This window comes from Pieris rapae, chromosome 21 (assembly GCF_905147795.1).
Source record: "Pieris rapae chromosome 21, ilPieRapa1.1, whole genome shotgun sequence".
NCBI classification, from domain to species: Eukaryota; Metazoa; Arthropoda; class Insecta; order Lepidoptera; family Pieridae; genus Pieris; species Pieris rapae.
Window position 1 is genome coordinate 7,026,814 of NC_059529.1, and position 15,407 is coordinate 7,042,220.

General features: G+C 32.9%; 1 protein-coding gene across 1 annotated transcript in view; it reads left to right on the forward strand.

The window, feature by feature from the left end:
* The first annotated feature begins 11,622 nt into the window (after positions 1-11,622).
* LOC110993927 (SH2 domain-containing protein 4B) overlaps positions 11,623-15,407 on the forward strand; it is a 32,372-nt gene continuing 28,587 nt past the window's right edge. The window contains exon 1 of the mRNA XM_022260350.2: positions 11,623-11,805. The gene's annotated coding sequence lies outside the window, so the exon portion shown is untranslated. The remainder of the gene's footprint in view (positions 11,806-15,407) is intronic.

Genomic DNA, 15,407 nt, shown 5'->3' on the forward strand with positions numbered 1-15,407 from the left:
AAGTTCTGGATGTGAAATCTCATGACACTGACGTCTGACACTGTGATTTATGACACTGATTACTAAGTTATTGTTACTAACATCAACAATTGTCATTACCGTTGTAACAAAAATTTCTTTTTGTTAACGCGCTTAAATCATTCACCGATTAATTAATAATTTCTTTTGCAATATTGAGTCACTACAGGATTTTATTTTTAGTTTCACACTTATGCTGTGGATTTTAAAACAACGGAATATAATAAACATCAAAAGTTTAAAATAAGGAATACCGAATTATCTATGATGAACTTGATTGATTTTAAATATGAATCGCCTCTTAGTATTTGCAATAAAATAGATAAGTTAAGGGGCGTAACTTTATTGTTATACAATGAAGGTTGATCGGAAGAAAAAGAGAGCACATAAACTATACAAAATTGAAGTAATGCAGATTAACCGTTACGCAATCGCAGTTATAAACGTAAAGACAGTTACTCATTATCTCTAGTTAATTTTCAATTAGCGTTTAACGAATGCCTTTCACAAAAACGTAATTATTTCGCCTCGAAAATAATTAATTACCTAATCTGTTTTGCTACACGATCTAAATTCTTAGGAATGCAATTTAACTTTCATCATTCTTAGATACAGAAGTAATGCACAAAAATCTTTAATAATGAAAAACGCAGCGACTTTCTAACAGTAATTGCAACATTCTCACGAAAGTGCAAAAATATTTCAGAAGCGACAAGGTGTTTGGTTATGAAAAATCGCAGAAAATTAAGTAGGTGTTATGCGTCATTATTAGGGTTGCTGCAAAAATTTTATGCGTATATAAAACATAAGACAACGTTTATAAGGTTCTCAATATTTATTAAGTAAATAATTAGTTCAAAGATTGTAAACTAGATTTAGCATTCGAATACTATTAAAAACGGACGTTGAAGGATTAGCATTTATCGTGCATAAAACAAAGAAGCAGATGTAATTGATAAATAGAAATTGGTGTTATTTATAAACAATATAAAATATACACCCTTGGGGCTAAATCAAGATGCCTTAAGTAGTGTATGTAGTAAATTGAATACTTAACGAAAAAAAGACTAAACCTAGGCCCTTACCAAAAAAGCATCATCCCAAGACCATGCATATTATAAAGCAAACTCGCATAAGTTATTGCTGATTTACAAATAATTTGTTTAGTGAAGTAACTTATGTTACGATTGCCAACCCTAGATGCGACAAAGTGAAAGCTTAGAATATCTATTTCTAGATTCAGTATTTATTTGTGATGGACATCTTTAGCCAATTAAAATATATATCATAATGTCTTGATTATCATCAAACAAAAAGCATTTGTTACTTCGCGATTGCCAAACTATTTTTAAGTAGTCTAAATTAAAATATGTTGCAAAAACATATTTAAAGAAATCATTTTCGTCATGCAAAAAATCACAGATCAGACCAGTTACAATTCAAAACATTTTAAATCTATGAAGTTTAAAAATAAAAATAAAAATTGGCGGGCTGAGTAAAATAGACAAACAGTGCCATTCTTTTTTTCATTTTTAATGGATCAGGAGATGGTGGAATTTAATCAAGATAATAATATAATACGTAACATGTAAGTCATTGTGGCATGGTCGTATCACACATACCTGGACAAAAGGCAATTATTTTTCGTCATAGTTTGTATTTGTGTGTAATATTAGCTATTTAAATATTATCGAAATATTGCTTGCAGTTTTAAGTAGTAAATTCTTGAATTATCAAATGTAAACATATAGGATACATGTTTTATGGCTTGGTTCCCATGACTTGGTGCTGGAGCGCATCTCTAACGGTGAAGTTGTAGGTACTGTCAGCATTTGATATGCTATTATTTTTGTAATAACCTCACTTTTTACTTTACCGCTCCTTCGATTGCTCATTCGTTGCTGAGGTTCATGATGTTCCGGACCCCATCTCAGACGATCTCCACCTTGCTTGGCATTAGAGACTTTGGTGCCCAGGTTTTATGATACTAGGTCGGTCAATCGTATCTGGCTGGCTCTTTCCTTCCATTTCAGTCAATGACATTTAGACATATTGTTAGGCGCCCACAATGTTTGAATAAATCTATAAGTATTGCAAAATTTTAGATGCACTAAAGTTTGAAATTTGCTGACGGTACAGAGTCTATTCCAAGATGTGACAATTGCCAAGTATGTCAGCTGATAGACAAGTGTAGAATTGTGAATGTGTTGCCCTGTTTTAATAAAGTATAAGGACGAGGGTATTTGGGACACCTGTCACTGTTGTTGCTCGAATAATACAAGAGTATATATAAATAAGACAAGTACATATATCCTGTGTCTGTAGACTCCCGTAGTAATCTTATGTGCCCAAATTGAAATCCCTGGAATTATTAGAATAAGGGTGAGATTTACAGAGTTGATGAAAGACGAGAGACTAGATAAGATTCCCGTATATTAAAAACTGATTAGATTTTTTTTTATACGTATCGCTACATCTGAAACTTCTGCAGTTTTAATTCTTTTAACTATACAAATTTAATTTAAGTAGCTATGTAGCATACAACAATACTTTCGTAAAATAGAGTTTATATTGACTTAAATATGTATAGGTACTTTTTCGCGTATAGCAATGACGTGTCCGCCCACTCTAGCTGGTTCAACACAGAAAAAAAACCAAAGTAATTATATTCTATTATATTTCTGAATCATAGATAGTATATACATTTTTTAAATCACAAATTTAGTTTATATACGAAATATGAACCAGCTATAATTTGGGCTATAAACCTTCAAAATTACGATTAGAATATTTTTATTTTTATAATGACGGTTTTTGTGTGCTTACGCGTCGATGCATGGTTCCCTTCTGGTAAGGTTTTTATCAAGGTTACAGTTGAAATATCTACTAATATGATAAGTGTAGAGTTAGGTAGTAATAGGTAGATTTTGCAGAACCACACTGTTCTTATGGTTTATAAGCAAAATATTCGCTGCTGCCAAACCTTGAATGACCTGATTACTACAACAGCCTAGGCCCGGATGCGATTGTACACACCAGGTTACACAGTGTACTACACTCCGGAGACCTTGATGACATGTGCTATAGAAATGAGGCTATTATGACACTAATCAGTTCTAGAACCTTTAAAAAATTCCATGTAAATAACGAATTTATATTAATTATTTAGTTTATAACTCTGGATAGTTTGATGTTTAACTCTCGTCTGTCAAAAATATCTTAGATTTTGATATACGAGTCATGTACTGATAAGTAAGTCATAAGTATATAAGTATAAGTATATATATATAAGTCATTCTACTTTAAGTCCCGTCTCTTATACGGGGATATATTATTTCCACTTTAAGGATCAAAAACTCTTACGGGTTAAGAGTGGCTTGAAATCTTCAAGGAGACTGAAATATTAAAAAAGCTCATCGCCAAACTGTTAGAACAGTGCCTCATGGACATTTGTCTATGCGCCGTTAACACGAGCTTGTACCCACCAAAATCACTAAAGCCCAATAGTGAACAACCGGTGTTGCCATCAAAAAATTATATAAAAAACCAATGCTTAAATCGTAGAAAGTTGACAATTATAAACGAGTGAATACCAGAAGCGAGTTTCTGCAAGAAATCATAGTTATGTGGAACATGGTGGCACACATTGAGGAATGATGAGAATGTCAAGTGATTAGAGGCTAGGAATAGGCTTTCTTTTCGTTAGTAAAGTTCTGAACTAATAAAACAGAAAATAACTTAAAGATTTTGTTTCCGTAAGTGTTTACGAATGTCTTCTTTGCAGAAATTATGCGCTGATCAGGTAATCCTCGAAACTGACGCCTATTTTAAGACGAAAGACAAATGGTATGGAAATATTTTATGACCGCTATTCTCGTTGTATCGGTATTTAAAAATCAAATCAAATCAAAATCTGATTTGAACTTTTCAACCTAATAGGCTCGGTATTTGATTAATCCCCGATTTATATTAATGCATTTTTCTTTGCGCTTGCAGAACGGGCACTACCTGACCAAAATCGACAAAGTGTATCAAGAAATCACTAGAAAGAATCTGCAGCGCGCCCCCGAACCGAAAATCTTACAGCCTAGAACGAGTCTTTCGAGCGACTATATGGGCAGTTTATTTTTTGTAAGGTTTGATATGTGCGCCAACGGACTATATATCTATGGCTAGCCTAAATAAAACATCGTGAGGACACCGGCATGCCTTAGACCGAAAATGTCATCGGCGCGTGTCACTCACTTATTAAAAAAATAAAGGTCACAACTAATATACAGAACCTGACACCAAGACCTGTAAGTCCAAACCAGAATACATTAAAAGGTTTATATAATATTCTGGTTTGGGATTTATCTATGAGAATATCCTGCATCTCTTAGAAATTATTTAATAATGAAATTAAGCCGAAATTAAGACGTGTTTAACAAGATCGGAACATAAAATATCAATTAAAATATAATAATAATTGAATTAAGTAACTGCCGGAAATCACTTGATTTTGGAGCGAAACGGTTATGTAACTTGCCATCTGTAATAATGTATGTTTAGGGTTGCCGTTTACTGCCAACTACAAAAAATCCTTGATAATGGGAAAATATAAATGTATTTGTGAAGTGTAAATACGGTTATATTTATCGAATTAATGGGTTGCCATTATTTCAGACAAAAATGATTGTTATGATAAAAATCTAAATTAATCAAAATTAATTATTTAATTTGTGAAAATCCGATCAGAGCTTTGACAATTTGGTATTAGAGATTTTTCTTTTTTTACCAACCCTATTGAACAATACAATTCACAGTGAACACATTAATTATTGCCAGCTTTATAACTTAACATTATCCGAAAAAACTTGTAACGCTATTGGTTTCCGTTAGCCATTACAGTATTGCCATTAACAATTAATATGAATATGAAATAAATTACAAAGCCAACTTATTTGCTATAAGTGCACCTCCCTCGGACAAGCAAAACAGCTGGTTCGGCCGCAGAGCAGGCGGAAAATCATAAACGGCGCAAATAGATGATGAGTCTTTCTTTAATTTTGTCCCCTTTGGAGTATAGATTCTTGGGCCGTGGGGTCCATGTGCACAGGCTCTTTAAGTTGGCGCCTGGTAGATAGTACCGGTGACCCCAGAGCTCGCTCGCTCGCTCAACGATTGAGTATCGCCATACAGTGAGGATATGCTGTCAGCGAGGTACTCTGCCACAGGGTGATATAGGCACAGGGGAGATGGGGTTTGATTTGCTTGACTTGGATATGTGAAAGCTTATATAATAATAGTTATTAAAGGATTCAATTTCAATGAAATTCTTGGTACTACTTAAAGCTCTCTGCCTTTTACGTGATAATCGTGGTGATTGTAAATTACTAATTAGAGAGAAAAAAGAAGATATCTATTATTAGATATATATTCTGTAGGAATCCCTACTGTGAGACAATAAAATTGCAAAAGCGAGATTAACATCTATTGTCTTAGTCCCTGGACTTTTAAAGTGTCGCCAATAAGACCTAACTATATGCAGGTCACGAAGAGCATGACGTAGACAGAGACTATAACACAGAGGTACAATACAATTTTATTTATTATTCTATTTACATACACGAGACAAATATGGGATGTCCTGTGCTTTTGTAAGCTGTACCTATTCTAGTCATAAGTTTAATTACAAATGAAAATGCATTTTTTAACTGTAACATTATAAAAAGAAATATATTATAATAATGTATACATATGTGTTTATTAAGGTCTCAGCAAAAACCACATGAACATACCACCTTTTGCTTTTATACAGGCCTTTAATCTGTTTGGCCACAAAATATGGTCTTCGATTTATTTATTATATTTTTTTTATGACACCTTGACAAGACACGCCCCCCCATCACTGACGCAGGATGATGACTTCTTTAGAACTGTGAGCGTACACTCTATTATTTTGCTTGTTCTTCATTTGTGAAAATTTGTTCATCGGTACAAAGGATATTTCTGTGCTTTTCACCTGCGTATTGCGACAGAAAGCTTTTATTTTACTTACTCTTTAATTCTTAACATTCATTCAGGGCATGTCCTGTATACTTATTTATTTACTAACACTTCGTTACATTACAATATAAAAATTGAACATAATTAAATGAAAAGGATAGCAACTGGCGGCCTTATCGCTTTCGAGCGATTTCTTCCAGGCAACCACTATGATACACTCAGAGCTTCATGTCTTGTCTTATAATACGCGACAGAGTCCTAGCGGAAATCTTTCGACAAATTCTGGCTTTAAAGGCATTTACAGTATTTGTAGTTCTAATAGCATGCGGCCACCCTGATAATTTCTGGTCTTCGACAGACAAAGTGTTGTTGTATCTGTTGATAGGACGATATCCTAACATACGGCTGATACCAAGCTTTTGAATTGACCCATACCCACTTTTTAAAAGGCAATTACAATCCTATCTTAAAAACCCTACTCCATATTGTAATTTCATAATGAACACGAAAAAATTATGTGTAGTGGCGCAAACTCGGAAGAAGTTTTTAAAATAATATATGTGTTCCAAATTCAAAATAATTAAAAAGTTGAAAAAAAAGAAAAGTTTTTATGTAACAATATTTATGGTTAGACTAGTTTTACACGATCTTTATCAGGTATTACATTGTTTTATTATTTAGAAAAGACTATATATATCACTACGATACATACCCTAAAACGCGCTTAAGCCTTAGCTATAGTGGTCGTACTTTGTCCTCTCTCACTTATACTCTGGAATAAAAATATGTCAGATGTCTCTCAGACACTCGGTACAAATTCAAATTCAAAATCATTTATCCATATAGGTAACACAATGTACACTAATTATGAACGTCAATAAAGAACATATTTACTAACCAGTTCTCAAATCAATTGCGTAAAACGGAAGAGGCAATAAACGCTTCTAGGTGAGGAACGTCGATCTCCATCATGATCTGACCCATCACAGCCTTATGGATGAAGGTGGCGTCTACACGTCACCATTCCAATCCATTGGCGCGTAAAAGCATCAAAAAAGGCCGGTGTAATAAAAATAATTTCACATCTGGTACGTTATTAAGTTACTATCGAGTCGATAACTTTCATATCAATTTATTCATAATCAACCTATTATAAAACTGGTATATATATTCAATGCAGGAAAAACAATAGTTTGTCCCGCGATATCAATTGCGCGGGCGCATGTGAGTCATTACACCAGGTCATATGATTCCCAATTGCCTTATTTCAAATGGTACATAGCTTGTAACTATGAGTGTTTTATGAGTAACTTTTTTCAAGTAGCAATGTCAGGATGAAAAAAATAAACACGTTGTCTGATTCACTTATTTAGGGCTTCGCTTCTAAATATTAGTTTCTTTGTTGTGTGAATGGAAGTTCCGATCTTTATCCAGCACAGACTACCAAACCTACTAGTCTGAAGATACAAAAGTGTGTGACAAGTCCTGTGGGACATATTATATCTCTGTTAAATAATACAATTTACATAATTAGTTTAAGTGCGATTAGATATTCTCACTAAGCGATAGTAAAAAGTGCTTGTAACTTGCATTGTGCGAGCGAAAGTGTTTACATCATTAAGTTCACACAGATAATGCGTTTTACATTTATCTACACATTATATGATCTGTGATTGATAGCAAAAAGAGAGTTTTTATTATATTCTGTGCCACGCCTCAAATATTTTTTAATTCGAACCTTTTCTTGTACTTTCAAATAAAATCTATTGCATTTCATATGTAAAAATTACCCTCAGAGAAAATATCCTAATTGGAACCTAAACATGTAAAACTATTAAAACTACTTCCCTAAAACTAAGCGAATTCTTATAGCATTTAAAATAAGCAGCGGTTAAATAGGTATGTTCTGGACAAGCCCTATTCATCAGCATCAGGTGGCCAAACGTCTGTCCAGTTCTGTATATAAAAGTATTTTTTTTATTTATTTTTTTATTGTTTTTATAGAACAGAGAGCAAACGGGCGAGCGGCTCACCTGATGTTAAGTGATAAGCCCATGGACACTCTCAATGCCAGAGGGCTCACGAGTGCGTTGCCGGCCTTTTTATAATTTTGTATATATTCTCGCATCAGTTATAAAACCCTGTCAGCTTTAGGTGCCTTTAAAACTTTCCGTTTATTGCCCAATTTTCTGGTCATCGAGCGTGACATATAAAAAGAGTCGTGAAAGAACGCTCAAATTTACGCATCTTACAAATTCCTGTTATAACAAAAAGGCTGTTCATCGTTCTCGAGCAATGACCTCGCCTATGGGCCATGAGAACAGCAATCCGTCAAACTGACATTACTTGCCCTTAATGATGTGTTAACAAAATATAAACAACAGATGTAATGTCATTTTTTGCGGAAATTTAATATAAATTTTAAACTATGCAGTGTTGACGTTGAAAGCTCAGATGTGGGACAGTTTCTTTGTACATCATTCTTATTTGTTGATATGGTAGAGGAATCCATGTAGATGGAACCCATCTTACGGCCGATTTTATACTCAATCCCAATCCAATTTTTACTACTACTTTACATTGCTATTGATTTCTCATAAAAGACTTTTGACATTTATCAATCTAAATTTGAGAAAAATTGGATTGGAAATAACTTTAGATTAAAGATTGAATATAGAAATCGGCCGTCCGACTCAACGGCGTGTGTCAGGATCATAACAGAGATCTTCTTGGCGAATAAGGAAAAGACTTAGTTTTAGAACTAATTTATAACGAAAGCCTGTTAATCTTTGACACTACTTTATTATAATTTAAACAAAAGAGTGTTGGAGTACTTACATTAGGAAAGGTCAGGAAAGGTCAGGGAAGATAAAGAAAGACGATACAAAAAGTATTCGAAAGGACAAGTGGAAATGGACGGGACACACCTTGGGAGACGGACCATGCGAGCTGAGACTGCGACTTAACTTTAAACGTTAAATTTTTGTTTGAAGAACTAGTCAGATGTTAAGCGCTTAAATGAACCCATATGGGTTCTGTATAGGGAAGATGAAAGGGGGAGAAGGGGCATCAATCTTATTAAATCTTGCAATGTGGCAACTGGAGATGTTAACAACGAATAGGTGAAACTCCAGCGAGCTTATAGATGAACAATAATATTATGATGACGGAGTCAGTGTAAGGTAATGGAACTGGTCCGAAATAATGTGATATGTTTAATTTTGATTTTAGTATTATAATTTATTTGGCTACCTATAATTTATTTGATTTAAAAGTCAAAAGCCAAAAATAATCCACCAATTTAATTAATAAATAATTAAATTGTGTGGTCTTTCTTTTTATGTGATAATCTTTGTTATTATGTTTAATAAAGTAATTTCTATCCCTTTCTTAAATATCTATATGATTAGTAATGAGAAAGTTGTGTTACGAATGTATTATGTAAGCTTAGTTGTGTGTGAATTTGTTATCTGTGTTATTTTTTATTAATTTAGACTTCTTCGGAAGAAATATAGTCAATTAAAGTAATTAAACAATTAATGCAAGGGGCGGCTTTATCTATCGGGCGATCTCTTTCAGACCTGTTTTTATATATTTTAAATTAAATACGTATATCGAAAATATCTTTAAAAATATCTTACAGATGTATGAAGTATGAAGGGTAACGAATTAATGCTTTTTCAATACTGTTTAATAAAAGATTTTGCTGAATTTGATCAGTATTAAACAATAATTGTATTTGTAATTTGTAAATAAACTAAAATACGATGAAGTTCTACAATTTTTATACAGTGTTTACAATTTTCTTAACCTACAAAGTTATAATAAAAATTTATTAAAATGATAATCAAGACAAATTTAAATAGTTTGGTAAATAAAATAAAAACTTAATAAGCTTCTTCAAACTATCAGTGAAATGCGAACAAAGCGTATGTTTATAGTTTGCATTAATGCTGTTTTATTTAGGCCAACATTATTGTTAATTTCACAAAAAAAATAATCATCGATGTATTTTAATTATTTCACGAGTAATCAGTAAAATAATATACGCAATACTTCTACATTACTGGCGACCGGCTTTGCTTCTTTTTATAATGGTACCTGGATGACCAAGCCTTGCTCGGTATTTTTTTTATAAATTGTGTTTTTTGGAAATTATATTTAAGTACGAATTACATACTAATAAAATGATGTAAGTAATATGAATAATATGTTTCGATCTTACTGACAGAATAATAAAAAATAAAACCCGAATAAAATGAGATTTTCTAGAAATGACTCCTAGCTAGATCGATTTATCGCCCCCGTAACACCCCGTATACTAAATTTCATGAAAATCGTTGGAGCCGATTCCGAGATTCCATTTATATATATACAAGATTTGCTCGTTTAAAGATATAAGATTTGGGATACATATAAACACAGTCTAGCATAACATTTTTCCTGGGTTAGAATGCCTTGGCAAACCCCGAGGGTCCATCTTAAGGGCTTGGTGTTTTTAGTGGGAAGGGTACCCCTGAGAATGATGATGACCCCTGAAAGGGCTTTGAGTGTAGAGCCAGCCCTATTATGCCCGCATCAAGCTAGACACCCATGGAGTGGACCTGTGTAAGCACATTTACACCTCATTCCAAAAAGGGATAGCATTCTAATGATAAAATAACTTTGATGTATGTGTAGATTACGTTTATTTCGTTACAAAAACATACAAATGTGTAATATTAAGGTATCGCGGAATATGCTTAATGCTTATTAAGAATATCCATATTGCACAACCTGCAACATGAGCATACCCCACATACACACACCAACACACAACACACCCGAATTAGGTATTAAGTATGTATTTAGTTTGATGGAATAAATAATTTTTATTGATTTTTCTTTTCGTAATTGTGTGAACTTTTTTGAAAATATATGATATATATGCCATCTTTGATTATATCTTTAGTATGTAAGCTGTAGAATTACAAAATAAATAAATAAATTACTATTGAACTTACTCATGATTTTATTTGACAGACAGGAACGAATTCGTGATAGGGGTTCATGGAAACTCTTCATCAACCAAATATTTCATAGGAATTCATTAGGGCATACAGATGTATGATACACTGAATGTGAAGGGCGGGTCTAAGAATTAATATCTTCCAGGCAATACAATTAAATTAACAGTCAAATTTTTTTAAATCTACAATTCTGCCTAAGAAAATTTTTGTGACAGTTTCTATGTTTTTAAGACAAGATTTGGTTGGTTTTTGCAACCAGATTTGAATTTGTTTTAATAATTACAGACTTACCAGAGACAAATTAAATACCATTTCATAGATTTTATTATTTATACGGATTATAAAAACATAATTATACACATCGCAGCATTTAACAGTTAATCCTAGTAACTTTCAATTTAATTCATGTAACATATAGTGCATGACGCATCAATCAATTTTTTTTAATGGGCACAGATTATAGATCGTACGCAGGTTTGATATGGACTAATAAAAATCCAGATAAAAGCAACTGAAAATGAACTCTATCACAGTGTCTCAAAGCATAAAATGATATTGAAATGTGACAGATGTTATCCGTGCCCAAGCGTATACGTCATGCGTTTGAATCGCAACTTGTTCGCAGTTGTTTCCGAGCGCGCAGCTAAGTTGGGCGCGCTGTCAGATATTTTAAATCATTCGAAATTCAAATTTAAATAGAGAACGACGTTTGAAGTATTCTGTGACAGTGTTGTGCTTTTTGTGAGTCGGAACGCATTGGAGGGTCGAGTTTTCACTTTGCGAGAGAATTGTAAGTGTTCTGTTAATTGAAACTTTCTTCCAATTTTCACGTATTAAATATTTTATGAAGCGTGGAAATATTTTAAATAAAATTACGAAAATATACTCTAATTATATATCTAGAGTTGTCAAAAAAGATCTAAGCCTTGGAATAAAAGAGTCGGAGGGACTCATTTTTTTAAAGATTCACAAGCATATTGATTAAAATCTTGCTTATTCTAATTTATTTTAGATCCATATAATGTAACATTTATTATTTAAATTAATGAAACTACCAACAGTTCGTAACAATTAAAATTCTTAACCGTTAGATCTGCAACAGTATATAGAAGCATTTTATTGTTAAATATTATTTATTTCTATGTTTAGTAGGAAAATAATCCCCGCAACTACTAAACCGATTTAGAAAATCCTTGCATAGTAGAGAACTGTGTTATTCCTGATTAGCATTTTACTTAATAGCTTTTATTATGCGTAAGGGTTGACTGGCAGAAAGTTGTAATTCCGAAACGTCTTTAAAAACTGTTGAAAAAATTCTAATTGTTCGGGTACTTCTTCAAACGAGATTTAAGAGGCCAGAAGCCGAATATGGCATGGCCAAGTCAATTCTTTATATTTGAGATATGAATTAGTGATTACTGGAGCTGTCCCTGACATATGATCCGAAAGCCATTCCAAACCCAATTCAAGGAATCGTGTTCATCGTTTACATTGATTTGTGACACGGTGCATTGTCTTGATAGATGACACTTTCCTGTCAAATGGCGCAATTGTCCCGCGATTTTGTCCCTCCAATAACGCTACGTATTAGTGATGGTTTACCCTATTTAAGATAGTCGATGTATATTATACCAGGCGTATCTCAAAATAATGATGCTTCTGCTGCTTTTCATGCTTTGGAGTCTGCTCATCACGTGCGGTCCAATTGGATGAATGTCGATTGGACGCCGGTGAAGTGATGGAGTCATGTTTCCATTGTCACAAATTTAATTGATTGATCAGCTTCAAACAGCTCAGAATCATCAATTCGTTGGCTTGGCTTCTCTTGTAATTTCCGACATACAAAAAAATCCCTTTTTAAACACATGAAATTCCCTTTTATCATTTTCTTTTAACAATCAGAAGTTCCTCAAAATTAAATAATAATATAAATTAGGTAAAATGTATGGTATGACTACATCAAAAATGTATTAGATTTTGAGACGAAAACATTGAAATAAAATTTAAATACACATAGTAATGTTGCCTTACGATTTCTGAGATAAAATTAGACAAACACAAGATATGGCTGATTATTCTTATTTCCACAAATGACTTCACCTTCACGTGATAACTGATATCAGGATAACGGACTCTAACGCGTAAACACCTCTCTAATCTCTAATTAATTTTTAAAGTAAATAACGAAACAAAATTAAAACAAAATTTAGTACGTAGTAGTGCCTAATACAAAAGAATTCAATCCGGAATGTCCCGGGCATTTGATGTTGGTCAATAGAACTGGTATGTTGCTCTAAACGATGTCATCATAAACTGTTTTGTTTGTATTTTAAAAATATCATAATTGTAGTAACAAAAACATTTTTTTTTTAAACTGGGCCTTCACATTTGTAAAAAGGTCATTTTCATTTAGACCTCTTCAGCCCACTTTCAATAAATAGTCCTTTGTTTTGAGTTCAAGGCTAATTCCTTCTTCATTCTACAATGCAATTAGCACTCTATTTCAATTGGATACGACTCATTATTCAATGCATATTTTGCAGTAAGTAATACTCGTTTTATATTTATTTACAAACCAGAGAGCGATCAGGATGGACTGAACTTTACGATTCGTTAAGTTAACGTATCGTTAGGTATTTTTTTACTTTCAAATAATAACGCTTAAATAGTACTGCGCACATTAGGGAAACTGTTGCAGATGACTAATGATCTTGGCGATTAAAAAGAGTAGCGGAGAGTTTATTGCCAGTTCTTCTCTTCCGTTCTACGCCCTTGATTTGAGAACTGGCAGTAAATGTCTTCGTTTCTGGCGAAGCGTTTGATCCGTATTTACGCTGATGCTCCGTATTCTCTTTCTGAGTCATGACGGCCCCTAAAATTCCTTGAAGGCATTCCAGGAACCGCCATCGTTGGCTTTCACCATTCATTACTGTGGCTAATTAAGACAGGAAGTTCTGGGAATCGAACTAAACACGGTTAAAACATAATAAGCAACTTTTAATGTCCCGCCCGCATTTGCTATCATGGTTTGCGTCCGTTACAAAAATTTCTTATCAATACACATTGCAATGATAAGTTTGTTTACATTTGTAATTAAACAATAGATAACGTTTAGCTATCATTTTTGTGATCACAACCGACCATTTTGTAAAAACAACTAATTTCGTGAAAAAAATTACCGACGCAAAAACCAGTTTAAATTTTTTTAGTATTTTAATCCATTTTGAATTTAATAACAATAGTTCTTTCTGGTGGCTGATTTTTGAATGTCGAAACAGATGACTGTGCTGTATTCTTTTTGGCCCTTGTATCATTAAGTCTAAAGAATGATGCATGCGTGCAAAATATATTTACGATTTTATCTATCATATACGATACTTAATCGTTACTCCGTAATTCGCCAATGTATCGGCTTACAAAATAAATTTTCAACCTTACAAAAAACCGTTTAAATAATTTAGTAAGCGGGAAGACTTTAACAATTTCTTTTCTCTTACGTTTAACTTCAGTTGTTTTCTTATCTACTAATGTACTCTATTGTACAATTGACTTAATGTTTTCTGTTTTGTAAATTTTGTTGATCAATGTAATCTGTTTTTGGTTCGTATATTGTCTAACTGGTAACATACCAGTTAGGCGATATAATAACTATATTTATAATATCTGTTAGCTGTAGCTGTAACATTATTTATAAATAAAGAAATGATTATTTAAACAATAAAATACGTAACATAGTAACGGAAATCTCTTTATGAACGTTAAATTATGTAACACAAACAAGTATGGGATCTTCCTTTAAGGATAATTGTTATTCATGACAGACATTAATTGAAATAACTAATAATAACGCAAAATAAATAACGCTAGCCCCCACTATAGAGAGCCCCCGTTTGACTAGATTACAATTATTAATATGCGGTACATGTCAACTGTCAAAAAAAAATTAAAAAAAGTAGTCTTAATGTCATCTTTTCAACCAATAATATAAAACCTTATGTATGCGTGAATGTAACAGTGTGTGCGTACAATTTATACTCTGAATTTGAGAGAGTGGCTGAGAATAGTTGTAAGCGTTCGCCTTGTCTTTGTTAGTTGGAACTAACTAAGCCTAAATATGCAACGCCTCTGAATAACAATTAATTATAAGTTTTGTGCGTTTATCTGGATAAGAATCTATAGATTGAGATTTAATTATAAAGGGGCGTTATAAAGGATTATTATTTAAAAATACGAGTAGCTATGCGAGTATTAATAAACACCAACAGGAATACAAATGACATAGAAAAAATACTATTTGGAACCAGGTTTCTAAGTATTTCTGAAACAATTCGACTTAGGGTCCTTCAAGCAAAGAGCGTACCAATTTTTTATAGGCCGTCAAAGCACTTGCGA